Here is a 27,298-nt window from a genome sequence, read left to right on the forward strand (position 1 = left end):
GTTGACCTCCCTTGAGCCTGGCAAGCTCCACTAGTGCCTGCCTCTTAAGCAAAGATCTTTTATTGCCAAGTATTGTAACAATCTTTGACTTGGCCCATTTATCTGTGAACTAATGATTGGAAGGGTTAGGATACCTAGAGCGAACAGCAGCGAGGGTCTCATTAGCCAACCTCTTTGGATGGTCTTTGTAGTGGATAAAGCAATCTCTATAATTATTAGCAATTACAGAGCACATGAAGGCCATGATGTTCTTTCCCCGTGCATCCATCAAGATGCCTCCTGTCTGAGTGATGTCATAGAAGATCGTACCATCACCCAAAGGCATGTCTAAATCATGTGAATCATCATCGTCCCCACCACCACCCCTCCAAAAGCACTGTGCCATGCATCCCCCACTGCTCTCCCTGCTACTATGCCTCCTACCATGTCGTGTCAAGCTAGTACACTGGCCACTGATAGCTGGAGACTGCACGGGACTATGTGGACCACTTGTAGCTGGAGAACCGAGTCTCGTCTCGACTGCATAGGAGTACATCGACGACTCTGCGAGACAGAAGGACCTCCTAATGGCATGGGGGAAGGGGCATAAGATGGCATGGGGGAAGGGGCATAAGATGGCATGGAAGAAGGGCCTCGGCTATGTAACCGGCTGGGCTGTGCTGACTCCGCTGAGGTAATCTCAGCTGGTGTGGGGTGGTTTGGAGTCTATAGTGCCGACTCCTGGGGGGTGTTTAGAGTACCCATCATATATTCGTATAACTCTGCAAGACTGGGAGGGTGCCCTAAAAGGTTATATAAGTGCCTAAAAATAGACTACCGGAGATCAGGTAAGCTCGAAGAGCTTCTTGACCACATGATGAACTGGAAAAAAGAAAAAAAGACAACTACTGATGAGTTGAGAGGAAAGGGGAAGGGAAGAAAAGATTACTATTGGAAAAGATTACTATCGGAGCGCGTCTATAGACGCGTCTGAGAACCGCATCGATTTTTGCGTATAACAGCACATCTATAGACGTGGTTGTCTGTGTCTACAAACAATCTAGACGTGCCTATAGATGTGATTCTAGACACGCTCTGAGATGCGTCTATAGACGTGCTCCGATAGACAGACTATTCTAAAAAGTAGAAAAGGACATGCGCCCGACACAAAAACGTAACACTGATACCAAAATCATTCATTTCTTGGATACGACAAAGGACAAATCCAAACTAGAGAGCAACTTCCAAAAAAGATCAACTGTAAAGAGAGTTACCTTGGATAGAGGTATGGAAGCTTCTTCTCCTTCTTCAAAGTTGCTTCTCTTCCTTGTTCACCCTCTTCTCCTGTAAGCCTGGAAGTAAGTGTGGGTGCCTTTCTCTTAAGTGTAAGCTTGGAAGTAAGTGTGGGTGCCTTTCTCTTACACATTGAAATTGTGGATCTATTAATAGCAAAGCAAGCAAGCCATGCGAAGTACAAGTAATGTGAAGAAAAGCAAAGCGAGCACGCTAAAAGCAGATTTGAAAACTGTGTCTATAAGTGCATTTAATAGCGCATCTAAATACGTGTGTAATTGCACGTCTAGATACACAGAGCAAACACAATTTTAGATGTGTCTATAGATGCGCACCATAGAACAGACAGACGTGGTTATAGACATGCCTTTAGACGCACCACAGAGTCTTTAAATTAAATATTTGAAGAAAAGCAAATTTTTTTGGGTTGTTTGTTTGTAGAATGTCTTCATCTTCAACAAGTAGCTCCAATGAGGATGAATCCCTCCATATCCACCATCGCGAAATGTGGTTGGAGAAAAAAATCAAATGTATGTGTGATCAATGTCGAGGAAACATGTATCATGCATGCAAGATTACACTCAATCACATCTCAAAGTATGGAAAATGGGATGCGACCATAAACATGGTAAGTGTTAAAGAGTTAAGGTTGATTGAGATACTATGGGTGTTCATATATTTGAGTTATGATCCCGTTTTAATTTGATATAGGATACAGTACCACACTTGCATATGTTGCCCTATGCTCGTCATGAGGAGGTGAAGCGTCGGCAATATGAGGTGGGATCTTCAGGAGGGATCGTTACGGATGCATGGAGTGATGGTGATAGTAGCCCTCCGCCATTACCTCATGAAGCTATGGAGGAGGAGGTGTTTGATGATATGGTGCGGGATTTATATGTCCATCAATCCAAAGGGAGGGATGATAGCATGGATCAGGACGATATTTTTACCGCAGCATCGACTCCACTGTTTGAGGGGTGCACTTCCTCTGTTCTACATGCCTCCCTTGAGTTACTATACTTGCAAACCATCTATGGATGGAGCAATGCAAGTTTGAATGCATTACTCAAGTAAGCTTTAAAGTTTATTTTGCAAACATGGTGAATTACGCTAGTGGGTCAATTACTCGAATGCTTTTCCTCATTTATGATCTTCACGTGCAAGCTATTGTGTAAAATGCTTCAAAGGGAGAATAAATTACCGACCTTCAGAGATATGGCAAGGCAACATGTGACCTCTCTTGAAGGATTAGATTACAAGCGCATCCATGCACGTGTCAATGATTGTGTTTTGTTTCGTGGACTACATAAGGATGCAAGAGAGTGCCCTACTTGTGGACAGGCAAGATATAGACCAGATCTCAAGACTTTAGATGTGCCTCATAAGGTTCTGCAACATTTTCCCATAATCCCTCGCATCCAACATATGTTCAAGTGCAAATCCATTGCAGAGCTCATGTCATGGCATTCCTCCCATCGATCAACCGATGGCAAGTGGAGAACTCCCGCAGACTCTCCTGCATGGAAGCATATTGAAGACACATGGCCAAGCTTCAAGGAAGAACCTAGGAGCATGAGACTTGGATTGGGTATGGACGGTGTGAACCCATTTGGTCTCAAAAGCACCTCTTACAGTGTATGGCCAATGATATTGGTGAATTATAATCTTCCACCCTCTATGGCTATTAAGAAAGGACATGTGATGTTGTCCCTTCTAATTCCAGGGAAACATAAAGTCAAAAATCTTGATGTTTATTTGGAGCCTTTGATTGACAAGCTAGAGATACTTTGGAGAGGTATCGAGGTGCATGATGTGAGCGGCCTCCCTTGTCACAAGACTTCAACTGCAAAGCAGTCTTGATGTGGATGATGCATGACTTCCCAGGCTATGGCGAGTGTTCAGGTAAGCATTGCACTTCTAATTATGAATAGGAAAAGGATGTGGCACCCTAAACCCACCTTCAAGTCTTAATTGCATCTATTGTTCAGGTCTCACTACATCAAGTTACAATGCATGTTCTGTTTGTGGTCCTTCGCTAGTTGCCTCATGGGTAGATGCATTGAATAAGGTCATCTATGAGAATCACCATCGATTTCTCCCACCTGATCATCCTAGATATGTTGCCCCTTGGAATGAGGTCCTCCCACAATCACTCACCATGGGAGATTGGATGAGAATTCGGGATGGTTCCATGACTCCTCCACCACTTGGCATGATCCAGTAAGGGTTTGTAACTATTGTGTGCTATATTGGCTGGAAATAAAGATTGCCCGCTAACACCAGCTTTTGTTTGGATACTCCATCTTTTATCGTTTACCATATTGGTCCCACCTCAAGATCAATAACCTGCTTCATCCCATGCATATCTTCAAGAATGTGGCATCTACCGTTTGGGAGCATTTGAATGGGACACAAGATTCTATAGGCATAAGGGAGGATCTATGTACCATAGGGATGATGCGTGAAGCTTGGCCACAAGAGAGACCAAATGGGCATGTTTTTTTACCTCGTAAACCATGGAGGTTATCAAAGCTAGAGATGGCGGCAGTGAAGCGCGCTATTACTACAATTCGTACTCCCATTGGATGCATGAGGTGTTTGAAGGGAGCCTTTACAAAGAGCAAGAAAAGAGGTGTAGAGCAATTATATGGCTTGAAATCTCATGATTGGCACAAGATGCTCCAAGTAAGTATTTTATGTGCATAATATCTTTTTCATTTCAAATTTGTGAGTGAATAATTATAAACAACTTATCAACCACCTCCTCGTGGGTTCAGTTCATACTACCTACTAGCATTTCTTGTAGTGCATCAAAGGATGTGAAAGATTGTATTTACAAGATGGACGATTTTGTGAGGTACTTTACATGATACAAAATATGATGTGTATCAATGCTCCATGCAAGGTGTTCATATTGCTAATATGGTGTACTTTTTCATTTCTAGGTATGTGAGATCAAAGGAAATAGATCCCACCATGCTTGAGAATGCTCGCATTATGCCAGTGGAGATGGTTTGTTTAGTGGAGGAGACATTTCTACGTTCTATTCTCACAAGCCAACTACATCTTATAGTGAATTTGGTGGATGAGATTGCTATATGCGGTACTATACATGCCTAATGGTTGTTCTTCCTCGAGCACTTCATGAAGACCTTGAAGGGCTTCGTGAGACAAAATGTGAGACTTGAAGGTAGCATGGCCGAGGGTTGGTTGGTACAAGAGTCACTTGTATATATTTCTGAGTTTCTTGTTGATGTGGATAGCTCTCTCCCACGACTATGGAGAGATGATGAAGACCTAAGGATGACCTCTATTGTGCCTCAAGGGAAAGGATGCAACAAAGTAATAGACACGGAGTTGCATAATAGTATCAACCTCTATTGTGTGCTTAATAGTGATGCGATGAAAAGATGGGTGACAAGATATGAGGATGCAAAGGCATGAAGACAAGAAGAAAGGCCCTCTTTCGTACACACCACGAATCTCGTGTGCCATATCCTCAGTATCTAAGAGCACTTCCAAAGGATATTCATGTGGATTGGCTACTTGATGAAATGGAGAAAGCAGAGAAAGATGAGGGGATGCATATCACAATGGAAGAATGGTAGTATGCTAGGGGATGCATGAGCAAGGTTGGTATATAGAATATTATGCATAAGTTAGGAGCTTTCAATAATTTAGATTGCTTATTCAATTGATTTTTTCTTGGTATAGTGCACTATGTTCAATGCTATATGGTGTGAGGGCAAGCATTTTCGAACACAACGGATTGATGATAAGAGAAACAAACAAGATTGCGACATCATTGCTAGCTTTGAGGGAGCCAATGGAGCCATGGATGATTATTGTGGCATAATCCAAGATATTATTAAGCTTGAATTTTGACGCTTCTTTGTGTATGTTTAGGATATAAAGTGGTTTAAGGACATGATGGAAAGAGGCCCTAATGCAACAATCAAATGCCATGCAAGTGGCTTTGTAACTATTGACTCCACAAAGTTTTAGCAAAGTAGGAAGGACACACTTGTACTACCGCAACAATGTGAACAGGTACTGTGCACACATAGAAAAATACTCACTTTTAAATATTTGATACCTTCGATGCAAGGAAAATAACATGATTGTATTTGTGTTTGAATTAGGTTGTCTATCAACCAATGCTGGATAATAATAGATGGTGGCATGTCATACCTATTATGTCACGTTCCAAAGTGATGTATAGTACATTTACTAATATGGAGCATATGGAGGATGATCATGGCCATGGATGTGATGATGACCGTGATATGAGAGAGGAGGATGATCATGAGATAGGAGATACAGATGTTGAGGCCATTACCCATGAGGACGAGCCTACCATTGGTGATGTCGATTTCGATGAGCACATGAGTAGCACAAGTAGTAGTGGGTTGAATGTATTTGTAGATCTAAACACTTGTTTGGATCTTGAAGTAGATAGTTTGGCAAGGGTTGATCTCATTGAGGATGAGATTGAATCGTAGCCCATCATTGATATTGGCAAAACTATTTTACATATTGTCTCATTCTCCTCACCTCACTTAATTCTTATATATGTGGTCTTGCAAAAAACCATTGATGTTTTTGTTAAAATTACGTGCTTTGGTAATCATGGGCAATGTTTGGAAAGCAGTGATATATACCAAAATCTCACTTTTTGTATTCTCTATTTTGCGTCGAAATATGCATCTAAATATGCATCTAATTCTCAGTGTAGACGTGCTAATACACATGCAAATAGACACGTGACAAATGCAATGTTAGACAAGCCCCTATTTTCTCAGTGTAGGCGTGCAAATAGATGTGTCAATACACGTGCAAATAGATGAGCTATTAGACGTGCTATTAGATGTGCCCGTAATTTCTCTATTCAAGCAATGCCTATAGACGCGCTCGCTATTTTGCGTGTCTATAATTTCTTTGTGTTGTTGTGAAGCTTTTCTAGGGCCCCTTTGAAGCTTCATATTAAACGTGGAAATATCCTTATGTGTTGTTTCATACTTCTTTTGCTTTGTTCAGTTACTAGTAACAATGGCAAATGATCATGTTCTTGATGTCAACATGAATTGATGTGATGAAGAAAGGATTTTAGAAAACAATTGCATTCACGTAATTTTTCAAACAAACTAGGAATATAAAATCATGTTTGTCATATTGCCATGGATTTATCATCCATAAATTTTGATTTTAGAAAAAAAAAAATTTTACAAATGGTCCTTGCAAGCAAATGATATATAGGATTTATACAGAGTGAACCCACCCCCGCCCTCGAGGTAGTGCTATTGGACCAGTTTTGTACTTTGGGCATATACAACTACTTTGAGAAAAGGTAAAGATGGATAAATCAGATATTGCATGCAAGGACATGAGTGGGATGGAGTAAGACTCTCTATTGGCACGAGAAAGACATGTGGAGGTTGCATAGCCCTTCCATCTATTTTTGCCCCCTTGCTTGAAGACTTTATAATTTCTAAGATATAGCATTGCATGCAATGTCATGCATGACCCCACCTTCTTTTTCTTCATTTGTGTAACTACGTCTAATATTTAGCAACATGACCTCTAGAATCAGTCACTCTATTCCTTGCTAACCCACAAAGAGGCATAAAGAAAATGATAAGATGTGTGAGGGAGGTTGTCTATGAGTAGTCAAATAAAAAAACATTGATAGAGAGCACAATAAGCTAGGAAGAGCATTCAATCATTTAAAGATGGTTACTAGGTAGAAAATTCAAGGAGGTAGAATAGGTGACTTTCGTCAAATGTAAAGACTTGCAAGGCAAGTCAGATATTACTGCATTGGCTATCGAAATTTACAAGAAAGAGCCCCAATATATCATCGAAATATTAGTCCTCTTCATTAATTTCCACTTCCTCATTGATTTGGCCACTTCATGTAGCTTAATCTATTGAGCACTTTCACTATTCCAAGACTACAAAATTTCATAAGGATCCTAAGTTATCCATTAGAATTTTAGAGAGCCCACCCATTCTTTGTATGATCTAGTGCACAAAAACTATGGGCTTGCAGAGTGGGCCAAAACTGCTGTGTATTTATCTTTCACTAAAATGGAATACTAATACGTTTCTATGTGCAAAATCACAAGATTCAATACTTATGAATTTGCAATCGGATGTCAACTGCTAAACTTGATCAAGAAAGTACAAACAAAAGAAATCCATCCTGCTTGAAAGGAAGACAGCAATGCACAAACAAAAACATTGCACAAATGACGTGAACTACTGTCTACAAGCTTTTATTAAAGGGTAGGTAAGACCTAGAAATAGAATATAGATACAAAACATGCTCTTGCAATACGAAGTCCACACACTATACCTATGTTGTCAGGCTATACTCTTCTCCTACCTTCGGAGTGTGGGTCATGCTTGGGCTACCCTCTACTGTGGCCTCTAGTGCCTCCCCTGGTTTGAAGGTGAACATATCGCTTCATTGGGGAGAAGTCTGTAGAGTGGTATAAGAGGGGGATTTGTTTGTTTTCAAATAAAGAAGCTAGCCATTACATCTTGGAGTAGGCTGAGTTCAATTTCCTTTGCTAGCACTCTGTGGTGGGTTTTAGCAAGTCTTTTCGCATTCCACCCATCAATGGCAATGCTCTCATTGAGGGTCGCTTGACCATCCTCCTCTCCCTCAAACCTAGATGGTTCACTATCTCCTTCTCATTCATCTCTTTCCTCTTCATCTCCTTTCCATTCATCTCCTTCCTCTTCATCTCCTTGGCCATGTCCATTCCTATCTATGCCCCCCGAGCCCCTCTGTCTTCATCCCCCAATTGTGGGGTTGGTCTCAAACATCTGTATCCTTTAATAAAACTTCCTTCTCATTGGCCTCAATGGAGATTGTAGTGTGTTTAGATAGATCATGTCTATTTGATTCCCTCATCATTGCCTTATTATTTGAAGTAGCCTCATCGCATATCGGTTTGCCATCAGCTCTCCGAGAGTGCATATTAATACAATTTCATGTGTACATATCTATGTTGATGGTATTTTTATCACCCCTCATTGACCATTTCCTAGTGCTCAAGATCATGTGTGCATAAAACTTGTAGGAAGATGCCCTCTCCTACACTCTACTGGCTACTCATTGTGTAGGATGATCATTGTCCTTGAGTTGCAGAATAGACATCAAGATAACAGAAGAATGGAGCTTTTGTTACATGGGAAAAACCACAATGGAGATGGGATATTAAGAAGTTTTCAGGAATAAAAGTGTGAAAAAATGGAAAGGCATTATTGAAAATAAATAGTACTTGAATTAATGTAGAATCAAGAATTCCAATAGGCATAGTTGTAGACTAAAGGCTTAGAAGATTAATTTCCTTCTTGGGCTGAGCACAAAGACTCACTAAGGGTAGCTTGCCTTGTCCTCTTCTAGTGTATGTAGATCTTAGGGAGATAAAACTAGGGATCCTAAACAAGTAGTCGCATGAGTGAGGGAGGGCCCTTTCAAAGTTGAACTCAACCTCTAGTACCTATAGACTTGGGTGGGTGAGGATCCTTCCTTTCTATTCTAGAACTCATATTACACTAGATCATTCCTACTAATTCATGTTCTTTTGTTGGCCTAAGTTGTCATTTTCTATTATTTAGGATCACACCACTTCAACTACCAGTGTTGCTTACTGATTCTTCTAAAAGTCTTTGAGTATTCTTCGTCTAGGCTAACTTTACCTAAATTGCATGCACGGCCTCGACCCTTGGTTGTTGAGGTAAGTAAAGTTCAATAGCTTGAATCATATTTTCACCTTTGTTATGGCCTCATTGTGAGCTCATTTCTACCTAGGTTCCCCAATGAGTAGTTGCTCAAAGGTTGGAGGCTTGCCAAAAGGCTTCCATTGATAAGGCACATACCTAATTTTTCTTTGTTTGGGGACCAAGCTCTATCGTTGAAGAGACAATGGAGATCACCAAGTGAGGTTCAGATAAGAAGATGTGTCATGGCTTGGCTCACATGCTCAAGACCTTTTGGTGGAGACAAAGGTGGCATTAGTGGATTTGGAGGCCTAGGTTATAGCCCCATTGATATTGATAGGCACTATTTTTTGTATAGTTGCACCATACCAATGTCATAGTATCTAGCCTATCTTTGGCTAATACTAGGCAATATCTTCAAAATGTCTAATAACAATGCAAATGTATGGAGGATCGATCCGTTTCTCAATCGCACTATAAAAATGTGCTTGTTGTATATGGTGGAAGAATCCATCATGGTAAAGCCCAATAATCATTGTGGTATTCATCAAATACATGTAGGATCAAATAATACACCTCGAGGTGTGTTTTTTGATGATTATGCATGACACTCTAGGGTGAAAAACGTGGTTTGATGCGTGATCGACCATACAAACCACATTTGATGGACATGATATTTTGCACCTACCTCAACATAGGTGGGATTGATGTGGGTGCAAAGGGGGATGCCCACCATATACGTGCATGTGCGAATAACACACCTAGAAGTGGGTTTTTTTACAATTGTGCATGACACTAGTGGAAAAACATGGTTTCATGCATGATAGACAAGACGAACCATAGCCGATGGGAATGATAATTTTCACGTGCCTCAACATAGGTATGATTCATGTGCAGGCAAAGGGGGAAGTCTATCCGATACATGCGCCTTTGAATAACACACCTCGAAATTTGTTTTTTGACGATTGTGAATGACAGTAGGTCAAAAACATGGTTTAATGCATGATCAATTATACAAACCACACATGACGTGCATGATACTTTGCACCTACCTCAACATAGGTGATATTGATGCATGTGCAAAGGGGTATGCCAGTTGGATACGTGCATCTTTGAAAAATACACGTTGAGGCATGTCTTTTGACAATTGTGCACAACACTCTAAGGTTAAAACAAGGTTTGATGGGTAGTTGACCAGGCAAAGAATATCTGATGGTCACGATAATTTGAACCTATTTCAACATAGATGGTATTGATGCCTGTGCAGAGAAGGATGCCTAGCAGAAAAATGCAAGTTCGAATGACATGCATTGAGACGTGTTTTTGTAGGGTTTTTTAACGATTATGCATGACATTACGTGAAAAACATGGTTTGATGCATGATCGACCATACAAACCACATCTAATGGGCATGATACTTTGCACATTACTCAACATAGGTGGGATTGAAGTGCGCGCAAAGATGGATGTCTATCAGATACGTGCAAGTTTGAATCACACACCTCGAGGCATGTTTTTTGACGATTGTGCATGACACTAGTTGAAAAATATGGTTTAATGTGTGATCTAGCATGCGAACCACATATGATGGACATGATACTTTGCACATGCCTCAAAATAGGTGGTATTGACATGCATGAAAAGGGGGATTTCCATGGGATATGTGCAAGCTTGAATAACACAATTGTAAAAGCTTTTTTTCATGATTATGCATGACACTCTAAGGTGAAAAACATGGTGTGATGGGTGATCGACCATGCGAACCATATCATATGATCATAATACTTTGCGCCTACCTCAACATAAGCAGTATTCACATGTGTAGAAAGGTGGATGCTTATCGGATACGTGCAGGTTCCAATAACACACCTCAAGGCATGTTTTTGACGAGTATGCATGACACTAGGTGAAAAAAATGGCTTAATGCAATATCGACCATACAAACCATATCCAATGAAAACAATACTTTGCGCCTACCTCAACATAGGTGGGATTCATGCATGTACAAAATGGGATGCCCATTGACTATGTGTAGGTTCAAATAACACACATTAAGGTGTGTTTTTTTATGATTGTGCCCAACACCAGGTGAAAAACATGGTTTAACATGTGATCGACCATGCGAACCACATTTGATGGGCGTGATACTTTCCATGTGCCTTGATATAGGTGGTATTAATGCATGTGCAAAGCACAATGCCCATCAAATGCATCCACCATTGAATAACACACCTAGGAGCGTGTTTTTTTATGATTGTGCAAGACACCCTAAGGTGAAAAGCCTGGTTTGATGGGTGATTGACCATGCAAACCAGATTCTATGGGAAAGATGCATGTGCAAAGTGGTGTGCTCATCAGATACATACATGTGTGAATAACACACCTAGAGAGGGGGTTTTTGATGATTGTGTAGGATACTATGTGAGAAACATGGTTTCATGCATGATATACCATACGAAACATATTGGATGGGCACGATAATTTGTAAATACCTCAATAGAGGTGGGGTTTATTCACTTGCAAAGCAGAATGCCAATTAAATACGTGCAACTTTGAATAACACACCTCAGAGTGTGTTTTTTGATGATTGTGCATGACATTAGGTTTAAAAACATAGTTTGATGGGTGATCAACCATGCAAACAATATCCGATGGGCATGATAATTTTCACGTGCATAAACATAGGTGGGATTAACATGAATGCAAAGGGACATGCCCAATGGATACATTCATTTTTTAATAACACACCTCGAGGCATGTTTCTTCATGATTGTGCAGACACTAGAGGTGAAAAACATGGTATTATGTGTGATTGACCATTCACATGGTGATACACGACAGAAGGGTGGATTGTTTTTTTGCAGACAATTAGTCCACAAAATTTTGATCCAAGTTAGAATATGACCTCTATCTTCAATGTGTTGGAGGGCAGCTTGTGCATCTCATGCTTGCTGAGAATACACATCAGAGATGCAGCATTGCTCCTTATAGGCATTTTCAAGGTCTTGCCTCTAACCGGCTTGTTGAAGAATGGCATTCATGCACTTGAATTCCACTTGCAGGCACTCATCCTCACTCATCACTGGTCAATACTACTCAGACATAGCATCATACACTATGATGCTCAAAAATGTGAGATCTTCTCGCGATGTACTTTGTGATGTAGCTTGAGGACCCTTTGCACCATCACCACCCTCAAAGCCTTCATCTCTCGTGCCTTCATGCACATTCATAACTAACTCACAGCTTTTCATAGAAACTGCACAAATGCACAATATGGCTAATGAGTATGCTATGTATGATATAATGAATATGACCACGCATGTAACCAAATGGCATGTACTTCACCTACCTAAGGTCGAGCTTCCCACATTAGCAGGTTGTGTTGGAACGGTGGGGATAATAGTGGCATTGACTGTCCTTGGTTGCATTGGCTTTTTGCTGCATGTCCTAGGTTTTGCCGACAAAGTCTACAGGCACATCCAGCACGAACTTTGCGTATAACATCTTTGCAAAGTAAAGTGGCAACGACTCCACTATGAGGCTTATTAGATTTGATCATGCAGTGAATGTAGTATGCATTCTCCCTCATAGTGGGGGAAACAATTCATGATGGGCCACCGTCCATGTGCTGCATCGCCGCAATCCCATACTACTACAATGTCGTCGTTGGAGACCACTACGTTGATGCGGTCGTATGTACTTCCAACCATTTAGATCATGGAAGATGCTTGCATTGGCAATTATGCACACCTCACCTCGTCTTGTCGGTAGGAGGGTAGCATCAGCCACATCCATTATGTGCTTCATGGCTTGCTTTACCCTTACGTTTGGATCCTAGGATGGTATGATTGCATTGATCCTTGTGACGTGGATGCCACATCAAGTGACAGAGTGAGCGATCTAACAACCATGCAAAATTAAGTGAGCGGCTACGTCTCTATGCTTAATGCTATGTCTCTATGCTTTTTGTTATGCTATGTGTTTATCCGTGCTATGTCTCTATGCTTATGGTTATGCTATCTTATGTCTCTATGCTTATGGTTATGCTTATGGTTATGCATATATATGTATGGTTATGATTATGGTTATGCTATGTCTCTATGCTTATGGTTATGCCTATATATGTATGGTTATGCTATGCTATGTACATGCCTATATATGCCTATGTATGCTTATGCATGCCTATCTATATAAATTCATTCTCATGGTTATGCTATGTGTTTATGGTTATCATCTTTATGGACATGCTTTATGCTATGTCTCTATGCTTTATGATATGTGTTTATCCATGCCATGTCTCTATGCTTATGGTTATGCTATGTGTTTATCCATGCTATGCCTCTATGCTTGTGGTTATGTTATGGTATGTCTCTATGCTATTTATGTATTTATGTTATGCCTATATATGTATGGTTATGCTATTCTATGTACATCTCAAGAGTCTTTGTGACCACTTTCAAAGGGTCCATGCAATTGTTTCTTACATCTAATGGTTCCTTTACGATCTCTTCCATGCAATTTTATTTTACATCATGCACTTATTATATATATTTTCTACCTACTCATTAGACTTATGGATTAAATCCCTATCTTCTATATATATCCCTTATGTGTTGTTATCCTTTCAATGTTTTCATATGTTATGCACTTGTGTCATGCTTTCTTTGTTTTTATATATGATGGACATTGTTGAGCTACCTATATAAGTGTTTGTCCTCTAGGGTGTTTTATTTATGATTTCATGTGGCTTATTCCAGATGGCAATAGATGATAGCCTACAAAGATGTAGATGCAATTATAGGTTTAAGCATTTTCCTCTAGGTTATCAAGATGTGAGATGAAGCACATATTATGCACATTGTCAACAAGACTCGATTGGAAATATACATCCATCAATTTTTGCAAATGCGAATGAGCATCATTCTATTCACGATAATACTCACAGGAATGAAGAACCTATGGAATCATCTAATGGACAGAGGCAAGTATCATGTAGATGTCAAATTTATTGCCATGGTGGTCATTTTGTTGCTCCATCAACTTATGCAAGGCATATGCAAGTTGATGAGAGATTTTAAACTATTGCAACAAATCTTGGTTTACACGCTCCACATTTTCGCGCTGCAAAACTTAGAGAAGGGGAGGACAATGAACGTACACATGAGATGGAAGGTAATGATGTTCATCAAGATAATGTATTTCTTCATATACATGACAATTACTATCATGATGAAGAGGATAGCATGGATGTCTTGAAGTTATCATTGGTTGATAAAATAATACAAAAGCTGATTGAATTGCAAGTTGTTCGGGATGAACATCAAGCTTCAGTGGAGTTTCAAGATAGTATGCTTAAAATCCTATTTGGAGATATGGGTGGTACTATTTCTAGAGCACCTAAAAAAATAGATACACCAAGCTTGGCTAAACTATTAGTCCAATTGCCAGAAACATGGGATGGAAACCTAGGTGGGATAAATACTCCTACATGTTGGGAACAACTAAATACCATGTTTACAAGGCTTGGTATGGTTGGTTTCATGCAATATAGAATATGCCAAGGAAAAGAAGATTATGTACATGCTCCTTAACTCTTTCCACCAAGCAAAGAAGAAAATTATAGTGGTGATACTCTTGAATGTTAATGCAATAGCAATGTTACAGGTAAGAGAAAATTAAAGTGTGATTGTGGTACCTATTGTGAGAAATGTGAAAAATGTCAAATTCCTAGAAAGGATATGTTAAGCTTTGACTATTTCCGATTCATGAGCGGCTGATCAAATCTCTTACAAAAGCTAGATCTTTATGCCATGAATTTTTGGAAATGTGGAGAAATAAAGACAAATGGATGGTACCAAATAATTCTAATGATAGTATTAGAATTGATGACTTTTGGATGGTGAGAAATGCAAAAGCGTCAAACAAGCTTATAGAGCATGACCTCCTTCACTAAAGTCAAAAGCTCTTCTAGAGGGTGGGAATGAACATGAGAAAATGTACAAACTTATTTGCAAGACTTGTCAAGCTCCAATACAAGGTCCCCAATGACATTGCAAGGTACATTTTGTAAATCATACACCATATGTAGTCTCAATGAATTTATGATCAAGTATGCCATATAGTGTTGTATTCTAAATGTGTCTTTATTTAAATCTATATGAAGATCCACACAACTTTTCTCTATTATACATTGGGATGGTTTCTAGGCATCAATCCAAAAGAATTGCAGTGTTGTCGAGGTCAAGGTTCTCAATTGCAGAAAGAAATCCTTGGTTGGAGTAATTCTTGTATTATTTATTCCATTTAGTTGCAAAAAAATTATTGGGAGCTCAAATAAACTCTTCTTTGTTTTTATGAAACCTTTGATAGATGAGTTGGAAAGTCTATTCATGCAAGGAATTGAGGTACATTACAATTATCTAGTGTCATATATCTTTGGATGTGGCAACTCTTTTAATCAAACCTTCAACGCATGTGCTATGCTTATGATGGTCACTGGAGACCATCCAACTCAATGTAAAATTGGATCCTTTAAGAATGGTGGCCAATCCTTTTGTCATAGAGACAAGCCTATAGCCACTTTGCAAAGTGAAGGTTCAAATAGATACCTAGTATGTGATCAAAATAAGTGGCAATTCAAATATGCTCCAATGAAAATATATACAAAAGGTATGTTGCAAGAGTCGATTCGTGCAGAGTGAGCAAGCACTCAAACTCAACATGAAGACATTCTCAAGGAGGTGGGTCTTTCAGGTAGATCATGTTTATGGAGACTATATGATCTATATGTGTTTGACTTATCTCTCTACTTGGTATTTGATTGCATGCACATCTTGGCATGGAATATGTTTTCAAAGTATATCAATTATTTGATGAGCGATGTTGATAATAGAGTCAAAAAAGAAATTGATGATGAAGCACATAGAATGGCGAAAGTCACACCTTATTCCATTTAATACAATCGATGGCCAAGAATTCCTAGCAAGTAGCATGAGAGCTACAAGGCCAAAGAAAATTAAAAGTTTGTGCAATGATGCTTGCTTTATGTCTTGTGTGAAATCAAAGACATTCCAAAGAAAGTCTATGATTTGGGTCTCTTAATCATAGATATTGCTCACGCTTTCTATAATTACACCTGCAATAATGGTTGGTCTCAAGAAGACATAAACACTCTGAGAGTATTTGTTGCTTCTTGGAGACTTAGATTAGAAGAGCTCATTGGATCAAACACATTACCATTAGAGCATGTTGCAAGTATGATGATTCACAAGCTCTTAAAGTTTTACTACATTACACAATCCCTTCTCCTTAAACATTCTTACTTATAAGCTATATGTTCACATTGTGGTTCATGATGAATACAGGCTTTGGAGAATTTCTTGATGATATTTTATGACATGACAGCCATGATGGATTATGGTCTTACATATATTTTATGACATGGCAGCCATGATGGGTTATGGTCTTACAAAAAGGCTTTGATGAAGACCTCCTTATTGATAACTCTTTGGTTGATATGTATTGCAAATGTGGCTCATTTTTGGAGGCACAAAAAGTATTCTACAAGATTTTGGTCCGAGATGTGATTTGGGCATCACTAATTGTAGGATATGCTAAACATGGACCTCAACAGGAAGCACTAAAAATATTTGAGCAAATTCAAGCACAAGGTGTCTCTCCAAGTGATGTCATGTTTCTCTGTGTCTTGTGGCAGCATAGGAGCCATAGGCAAGGGCCAAGAAATTCATTCGAAGATTACACAAAAGGGCTTTAAAAGAGACCGTTATGTTGGTAGCACTTTGATTGACACGTATGCCAAATGTGGCTCACTTTTAGAGGCAAAGGAAGTCTTTGACAAACTACCAGTTCAACATGTGGTGTCATGGAGTGCAATGATAAAATGATATGGCCTGAATGAAGAGGGTATCATGGTTGTGCAATGTTTTGAGGACATGCAAGAACTGGGTGTAACATGAGATGCTGTTACATTCACGTGTCTTCTAACTGCATGTAGTCATACCAACCTAGTATTCAAGGGCCTAGAATATTTCAGCGTTATGAGAGAAGAGTATGGCATTGCACCAACACTAGATCAGTATATGTGCATGATTGATCTTTTTGCACAATCAGGGCGATTGTATGAGAAAGAGAAATTTCTTGAAACCATGCAGTGTCCTCCATCTGAAGAAATGGGAATATCTTTGTTCAATTCCTACAAAACTTATGTAGGGGAAGCAAACCTAGGATTGAGATGCTTTCAATAGCTGGTCTTGATGAATCGAGAATCTATTGCTTCATATATGCTCATGGCGAGCATCAATGTAAGTGTTGGTAGGTGGGATGAGGCATATAGGATAGAGGAGCTAAGAAAACACATGGGAGTAAAGAAAAAATCTATAAGTGCTTTGATAGAGGTGAACTATACAATGCATGAGTTTGTGGTGGGCAACGAGCAAAGTGAGGAAGTTTTAGCAATTCTACAAATCTTGACCTCATGATCAATGGGGCAAGGTCATGTGCCAAATCTTGACCTTGTCTTGAGCCCCAAATCATACGAGAACAAAGCTTCCTTATATGATGATGCAAAGAAATATGTCATAGCTTCGGGTATGCAAGAACATATTCTGAAACAGAGAGATCTTAATTTGACATGTCTAGCAAGAAACATTTGTGAAGCAAATTAAATTTAAAGCAGTATGTAATCTTTATTGAAAAGCGTGCCAATGGTCCTCATGGTAAAAAAATGTAACTCAGTTTTCAAACTTGTTGCCATAAAAGTCTTGTTGCTACATGCCTAAAATCGCTTAAATTTCTCTAATAGTCGACTTATCTTTCAACCCTCGCAAGCTTTCACATAGATTTGGCTTCATATAATCCACTAGCATTGATCTTTGTGCACATCAAGATACCCTTGACCAAAATATCATTGGTATGTCTAGCAGCTCTGGAAATATCAAAGACCCACACTCCTCTCCATAAGATCTATAACTCCTCTTTCAAAGGTGCCATGTACACATCCATATTTTTGGCATTGTACTTCCCTCGCCCAAGTAGCGCAAGCATGAGGTGTCCCTTCTTTATTGCTAGCCATGGTGGGATATTGTATGGGCCATGTCGACCAAGATGTTGAGCGTAACCCGAAAGGGTTCATGTTGTCCATGGCGAGCCCAAGATGTAAGTTGCGTGGCTCCGTCACAAAGTCCTCGCTAATTGTCTATGTGCTTCCAAGCTACACAATCTATGGGAATCCTCAATGTGTCATCAATGGACCGATGAGATGCATGCTAAGTCATCAACTCCACTATGGATTTGCATCGAAACATATGTTGTATTCTTGCAATGATGGCAAAGTGTCTCAAGACCTTCACCGGTATCTGCTCACACTACAAGTCATCTAAGTATCGTTGTTCCCCACACTCCGGACAACTAGCCAAATCTCCATGCTCATTGGCGAAAGAGAATACAATCATTACAGCAAGCATGCATGGTATCATAATCCATACCCACCATTGATAGCATCTTCTTCATTTCATCTCTTGATGTGGGCATGGTATTTGTGCAGGCAACATCTTTGGAGCAACCTATCACAATTCAAACATACATAGGCTTCAAATAATGATGATTCTCAAACATACATGATGATTCTCAAAACAAACAATATCCAAATAATGAGTCAAATTAATGCGAGAGCTAACCTCATTAAGGCCGAGACACTTGTATTCGTGCACCCATACTTTGCTTGCAGATTCAAGATTGAGACAAGGCCATAGTTTAGACATCTTAGCACCCCCGTACAACTGTGTTGATTGCAACTCTTGCATAATGACCTCACACTCGAACATCACATGTACATGTGATGTAGTGCCCCTAAAAAATGAATCCATCATCTGGCACATCTAGGAGACTATAGTCTTACTCAAAGTGTGAAGGTATATGCACACCCTTGCCACCCTCCTCATCTGTCTCAAGATTTTGTGTAAATATAAGACCTTGTCTCAAGGTTTCGTGTCGTGTACGTATGGAATATTAATCAGGAACTCAAATAGCATTGACTTATTGATGATCCATCACCATGTGCAACACAAACGGTGGGTACTGGTTCAGGCTCTTTCCCATACGTTAGCAAGTGATGCATGGCAATATGACGTTGATGTCGTACTTCTCACTTGCAATGAGTGGAATGACAATACAACCTCTCTGTAAGCCACTTTGCATTCCCGGGCATTTGTGCATCATCTGATGAGCTTCCACTCATCCCTTCCATTTGCACACCTCTAAATCATAACATGAGCTACAAGGAAATCTATCAAGATCCAAAAAATAGCCACCCATGAGATCCTTTTCTCTCTTCTAATAATAAGTGCCCTGAACCGTCACTATATAGCAACACTTTGCCCTATTACATCACTATATAGTGACGCTTTAGGATATAATCGTCGCTATATAGCGGCTGACTAGTGTCCCTATATAACAATCCTGGGGGCTAAAACTTGAAACCCTGCACGATGGCATCTTTCACATCTCTATTGTGGGAAAAGAAAAAATCAATCCTCCCACCTTATATTCGATGACCTCACTTTCCTCCTCTCTATTCCCCATTGGTATTTCTCTTTCTCCGCTTTCTCCTTGTTTGTAGGCTTATGCTTGTCTCCTCAATCCAATCCCTTTGAAAAGTTGCTTCTCCAAACTCCTCCTTCCTCTAACTAGTTATCTAAAAAATTGTATGTTTCCTCTCTTTTGTAGGGCCAGTCCACGAAACACGGAGCGAACTTTTTCAAGTAAGAAAGTGCTTCTTCTTTTTTCCTTTTGTTATTTCCATTATTTGCATTGGCCCGCACCTAGTGCCTTAAGTGATAGCTACAGTGATGGGTGTAGGAACCCTCTCTTCCCCTCTCTTCTCTTATTCCCTCTTCTTTCCCTCTTTTTCTATTTTCCTCCCTCTTTCCCCCCTTCTTTTACTCATATGCTCCTACATAAGCATAAGCATATGCTTTCTCTCTTTTTCTCTTATGCATATGTTTTTCCTTCTATTATGCTTATGCTCTTTTCCCCTCTTCCTTTTCCCCTATTTCAATCTCTTTTCCCTTCTTCCTTCTCTTCTTTTTTCCTCTTCCTTGTCTTCTTTTTCCCTCTTTTTTTTCCTCTCTTTTTCTCTTCTTTTCATAGGCATATGCCTATGCCTATGCCTATGCTTTTGCTTATGCATGAGCATATGCTTATACTTATGCTTATGCATGAGCATATGCTCATATCCTCATGCATAAGCATAAGCATATGCTTTCTCTCTTTTTCTCTTATGCATATGGTTTCTCTCTTCCCCTTTTCCTTCTGTTCTTTTTCCCTCTCTTTTTTCCTCTCTTTTCTTATTTTCATATCTCTTCTCTTATTTTCATATGCTTATGCATGAGCATATGCATTTTCTTTCTCTTATGCTTATGCTTATGCATGAGCATATGCTTTCTCTCTTTTTTTGTTATGCATATGTTTTTCCTTCTCTTATGCTTATGATCTTTTCCCCTCTTTCTTTTCCCCTCTTCCTTTTCCCCTGTTTGAATCTCTCTTCCCCTTTTCCTTCTTTGCTTTTCCCCTCTCTTTTTTCCTCTCTTTTTCTCTTCTTTTCATAAGCATATTCCTATGCCTATGCTTATGCTTATGCATGAGCATATGCTCATATGCTCATGCATAAGCATAAGCATATGCTTTCTCTCTGTTATCCCCTTCCTTCTCTTCTTTTCCCCTCTCTTTTTTCCTCTCTTTTCTTATATTCATATACTTATGCATGAGCATATGCATTTGCGTTCTCTTATGCTTATGCTTATGCATGAGCATATGCATTTGCCTATGCTTATGCTTATGCATGAACATATGCTCATGCATAAGCATAAGCATATGCTTTCTCTCTTTTTCTCTTATGTGTATGTTTTTACTTCTCTTATGCTTATGCTCTTTTCCCCTCTTCCTTTTTCCCTCTTTTAATCTCTTTTCCTTTTCCCCTCTCTTTTTCTCTTCTTTTCACAAGCATATGCCTATGCCTATGCTTATGCTTATGCATGAGCATATGCTCATATGCTCATGCATAAGCATAAGCATATGCTTTCTCTCTTTTTTGCTTATGCATATGCTTTCTCTCTCTTTTCCCCTCTTCCATGTCTTCTTTTCCCCTCTCTTTTTTCCTCTCTTTTCTTATTTTCATATCTCTTCTCTTATTTTCATATGATTATGCATGAGCATATGCATTTGCCTTCTCTTATGCTTATGCTTATGCATGAGCATATGCATATGCTTTTCCTTCTCTTATGCTCATGCATAAGCATATGCATATGCTTTTCCTTCTCTGATGCTTCTCCTTCTCTTTTTTCCTCTCTTGTTCTCTTCCTTTCTCTTCTCTCTTTTTCTCTTGTTTCCTCTCTTTTCTTCTTTTCATCTCTCTTTTTTCCTTCTCTTTCCCCCTCTCTCTTTCTCTTTTTTCCTCTTTTTCATATTTATCATTTATGCGTTGATGCCATTTCATAATTTTAACAAGTGATTAATTGCCTTTTCATAACATCATGAGTTTGTATTTCATAATTGTCTTTCTGCTTCTTACCTACTCTGGTTTTTTGTTTTTTTCCTTCATGTTTGTGTTTTTGTATTTGTGTCTATGTTTGTCCAATCCCCCCAAATTAGACATGGGATCACGTCGCACATCTGATGTGTATGAAAACCCTCATAGGAGGAGACATCACGATCTCTACTCTCCAGATGACATTGAGTCCACTCAGGTGACACCTCAGGGGCCTACCCCTGTGACTACCCATGGCTCGATTCCTCTCGGACCTAGCACTTTGAGTACCCCTCGGGGAAATCCTTTGCTAGAAGCCTATGGCTTTGTTGGGAGTCTCGACAAGTTTGTCACACAGATGATCGATGCGAAGGCCACAAGATTTTTCTCTCTACTATCCTAGAGGACCTCAGCAAATCCCTCTCCTACACCGATGGCTAGACCTATTGTCCAGCTATCCCCTCTAGCCCCTTCGACTAAGGAATCATCACCTAGGCATGCCCATCATAAGGGAAGGAAGAGTAGGAAAGGTCACTTATGTTGTGCTAACTCGAGGAGATGTAGACAGGTCAGCACACTCACATCTCTACAGGTCTCCACTTGTCCCAAGACCCAGTACTAGTCAAGTCCCTTGCCCTCTCCTACTCCCACTCCCACTCCTTGCTCCATAAGTGCTCGCAATAACACCACTGGCTCTGGCTCTGCCACTACTATGAGTCCTCCTTACCGAAGCAAGGCCCTATCCTATGAAATCACGGCTGCTGGAGAGATAATAGAAAATAGAAAGGGCTCAATGGTGATGGCCACACAATGAGGCAATTGATAAGCCACCACTTCAGGAGCAGCATAGGTACTGACTGGCGATACCAAGATGACCAAAAGAAGCAGGTAGTCATCGATGAATTGAAAAGACAATACCCTACCCCCCCAAATTGGGAGTTTAATTCGGATTACATGAGAGAGTGCATGGGTGGGGTCTTGAAGCATCGTAGGTCAACCTTGCATACTTCCGTCACAAAGGGGAAGGATTTACCCAGCTGGGCAAACAAAGCTGACTGGAAGTTTTTCAAGAAGTAGTACAAGGACCATCTCGAACTGTTCGACAAAGAAGGGCTACAAGGAGAGACAACTAGACTCCATCGGTACTTTGTACTTTGGTGTAGGCAGAGGGTTGGCATTCGAGGCAACCGTGGTAAGTCCACTTCTTCTCATTTAATTTATTGTTCTTTTTTGTTTATCATGTGTATATTGCATGCATTTTAGTTAACTCTCGTAAATTGGGCCAATAACAAGCTGCAATGGGTCACCTTCCCACAGACGCAAGGACGAGATGTGGGTTCTGCATAGGAACAAAGTAGTCATTTATTGAGTAGGAGGCACTGGGAGTGACGGTCAATTGGGTTGAGGTGGCTTCTCGCACAGTATAAGTCTACTCCTACTTGTAATCTCACTTTTTAAATTGTTTTATTCTTTAAGTTCCAATATAATTTCCAATTATCCCATTCTAGTCTTGGGTGCAATTTCAACACCTAGTTATGATGACGTCTTTAGGACACCTAAGATGAGTGGCAGAGATAAGATAAATGCTATGGGAAGGAGCTCTTGGAAAAGTACTTTAAGGACCAACACTCTCTATTGCTAGATAAGTACCCTCATATATGGAGGTGGTTTGGAGGAGTAGAGATTGGTAATGATCTATGACACAAAAAGGACCAACAAGAAACCATCAAAGGCATCATTCATCCACATCATTATGAAATCGTGCCTTTGAAGTTTAGTGGAGTAGAGTATAGTTGCAGAGACGAAGACATTTATAGATGGTGGATCTCTTTGAAGCAATCAAGTAGAAAGTATACCAAGAAAAGGAGTGTTACAAACAAAGTTGACCTTTCAATTGTTTGATATTTTTTGTAAAATTTTCATACTTAAAATCATAGCATAGGTATGTGCTAATCATTATATGCTATTGTGTTCCATAGGATCCTTTAAGTAAATCTCAAATGATGAGCCAATCTATTCAGGAGGTCAGCACTACTTCTAAAAAAGCTAATTTAGATGATGTTATCTCACAGCAAGTAAGTAAAAAATATTTCTCATTCTTCTGGACATTAAAATTATATTTAATAGTTAAATACTTCAATTTTACTATCTAATTGATACTTTGTAGAGAGATCCATGGAGCTTGAACCATACATTCCTTTTATGGACGAGTCCGTCAATGATCCAATTCTAGAGAAGGTATGAGTATATCACTACTTTTAATCATTCTCTTATTCATTTACAGCATTTATTTATTTCATTAGTTTTAAATTTAATAAGTGTGACTTCTTATTTATAGAATTTAATTCTTTGGTATAATTTATTGGGGATTCTAGTTCTTTTGGAGGAAAGTACTATAATGGACAAGCATGCCCATCATCTGAGGTTATTCACACATTTGAAATATAAGATAATGTTCTTTTTATGTTTAAGAATGAGACTTATGCATCATTTTAATCATGTCGTCTTTTGTATATATGGATATGTTCATGCTAGCTACAAATAGCTTCAAAGGATTACAATATTATAACCTGATCAATGATGCGGATAAGGATGTGGTGTAGGGATGGAGGAAAGTGTAGACCAAAACTGTTAGAGGGATGGAGAAAAGTGTAGATAAGGGGAAAGGGCATAGCTTTCAATGCATGACACGTGTCTTGTGAACCACACATGTGGAAAATGGTCTTCTAGGTACCTGTGCATTTATTTCCTCATGATTGCTTGCACAGATTTTGAGAAAAAACCACCTCTAAGTAGAGTTACCCTTCATTTCATCCCTATCTCTAGTTTCAATTGCCTCCAACCTCACTACCTCACCACCTCCAGGTCCAACCACCTCCAGCAGCTCCAATCTCACTACCTCACCAACTCCTACTCCAACCTCACCACCTCCATCATCATAGAGTCCCACTGTAGCTCCAACTCCAACCTCACTAGCTCCACCACCCACTGCAGCTCCAGCCACAACCACCCCAGATCCATCTCACACCTCTCTAGCTCCAGCTCCAGATCTAGCTCTACACAAAGCCTAGATAAGCAATCTATCACCTGTCATTGGTTTATCCTGTTGTTAAGGTGAAATGACCATTCTGTAGCTTTCTCTCAAAAATGCTCTCTGAAATGTTTTTTTGAGCACATCTCATCTGTAATCTAGCATTTAGGAGGATGGTGGAGTACAACTGATTGATTAGATTAGGCTTAAGCAAAATTTGCTCAAAAACATGATTTGAGCTCTTTCTTTGTTTTTCTCTTCCATATCGCATTTTCTAGTAAAAAGTCCTTCCTCTTGATGCAAAAACATCATGTCCATACAAGTTCAGGTAAATGCCTAATAGCTACTGATGCAGTAGAATTAGATAGATCAACACTATGGCTTTTGTACAAGTATAAGTAGGTGGGGATAATGATGGGAGAAAAAACATGCCAAAACTGGCTTTAAGGTACTAAATTTAGAGTATCTAGTCATTGCATGCACCTATTTTTGGACTAGGCTTTTTAGAGTATTATTCATTTTGTCCTCCCTACAAGCTTGTGCACACCTAGCATGTTTTCTAATAAACATGATATAGGGTGTTTTTATGGAAAAGAGCCTCAAATCGCATTTTCTAGAAAAAAATGTTATCCTCTATGGACCAAGAACTGGCACCTAAGAAAAGACGAGGTCTACACAATTACCAATCAAGAAAACACTACTGCAAACAAATATAGCAGATTCCTAAGTGGTAGAATGAGTACTTGTATTTTTTTTGTCCATGACTGGCCCTGGTGACTTGTCTGTGGCTCTTGCACAGGTGCAGTAAGGGGGGCGATGATGATTGGGAGGGCGGGGGGGTGATGATAGCAGTGATGCAGATCAGAGCTACTAGAGGGATGGAGGAAAGAGTAGATTAGAACTACTAGAGAGATGGAGAGAGTGTAGATAAGAGAAAAGGGCACATCTTCCAATGCATGTCACATCTGTCTTGTCAGCCACACGTGTGGAAAATGGTCTTCTAGGTTCCTCTGCATTAATTTCCTCATCATTGTTTGCATAGATTTTGAGACAAAACCCCCTCTAAGTAGGTCTACCCTTCATTTTATCCCTATCTCTAGTTTCAGTTGCCTCTAACCTCACCAACCTCACCACCTCCATCACAAAGTCCCACTGCAGCTCCAACTCCAATCTCCCTCACTAGCTCCACCATCCACTATAGCTCCAGCCACAACCTCCCTAGGTCCATCTCACACCTCCCCAGCTCTAGCTCCAACTATACACACAAGCCCAGGTAAGCAATCTATCACAAGTCACTGGTTTTTCTTGTTAGTAAGGTGAAATGACCATTCCAAAGCTTTCTCTCAAAGGCACTCTATGAGTTGTTTTACTAGGCAATCTCATCTGCATTGTATAGTTTAGGAGGATGCTAGAGTCCAAACTGATTGATTAAAGTAGACTTCAGTACATTTGCTCAAAAATGCGGTTTGAGCTTGTTCTTTGTTTTTGTTGTCTCTATGCCAAAATGGACTTAGGTAGAATAGAATGTGTGTGTAGAGTAGTAGCAAAGCTTCGCTTGTACTTGCATAAGGCTAGAAATAATCCCTCTTAGAAATCCAACTTGCATGTTCTATATGCAAGTTCTCCATACGATTCTTACATGCAACTCCTGCATGTGAGTTCTACATGCGAGTTCTACATGCAAGTTCTACATGCGAGTTATACATGCAATTCCTTTATGCAACTCCTTCTCTTACCTTCTCCTCCTCCCTCCTCCTCCTCCTCCTCCCTCTTCCTCCTCCTCCTCCCTCCTCCTCCTCCTCCTCTCTCCTCCTCCCTCTCCTCCTCTAATTGACAACGGCTTAAAGCCCTTGAACTTGGACCTTGCTACAGGGTAGCCCGATGGCTCGCGACGGTGCTCGCAGAGCCACCTAGGGTGGCGCAATGCCCACCCCACCAATGACAGAGTCACCAACAACAGCACCTGCCCACCCCTTCACTGCCCCTTTGCCAGTGCCTTCATCACCCCCTCGCATGCCCCTTCGCCTGCCCCTTTGCCACCCTCCTCCACCTCGCAACTCCCTCCCCCTCGCATCACCTTCCCTCACATCATCTCCCATCGGAATCCTCCTACAGAATTATCCCAATCTCTGGGAGAGTTTCAAAGGATGGATTGAAGTCACAAATCCTCTTCCATCTATGAACGACATCAAAGATATCCCTGTGCAGATGGATGAGAGAGAAGACATACGCAACATCATTGTGCCTTTGATCCACAAGGCATATAATGAAGTCCAAGCCATAGTGGATGGTGGAGTAGGTGTAAATGTCCTATCAAAGGAGATCTACAAAGAATGGGGTCTCCCACCAATGCAAAAGGCTAATTTCAACATATGCCTTGCTGATGAGTCACGGGCTAAACCCTTGGGAATAGTAAATGGCGTGTCCACAAAGGTCGCAAGAGTCCACTTTTCCCTTCAATTCACAATCTTGGATCTTTCCAAAAAATCCTATCAAATCTTACTAGGATGTCCTTGGTTATCGGAAGCATCAGGTCCATGACTAGGAAACTAATAGACTAACAATCCAAAATCGTGACACCACAGTCAGGGTGAATGTGGGAATAGGAGCTATAAAATGAATTATGCCTAGAGCATTGGATGACACATCTTCCATGACAATCTCAAGCAAATCACCTCCCTTGCAACAGCATGCCATAGTGGGTAACTCACAAAGCA

This window comes from Dipteris shenzhenensis, chromosome 29, assembly GCF_047967505.1.
Source record: "Dipteris shenzhenensis isolate YYH24624 ecotype China chromosome 29, Dip_SZ_1.0, whole genome shotgun sequence".
NCBI classification, from domain to species: Eukaryota; Viridiplantae; Streptophyta; class Polypodiopsida; order Gleicheniales; family Dipteridaceae; genus Dipteris; species Dipteris shenzhenensis.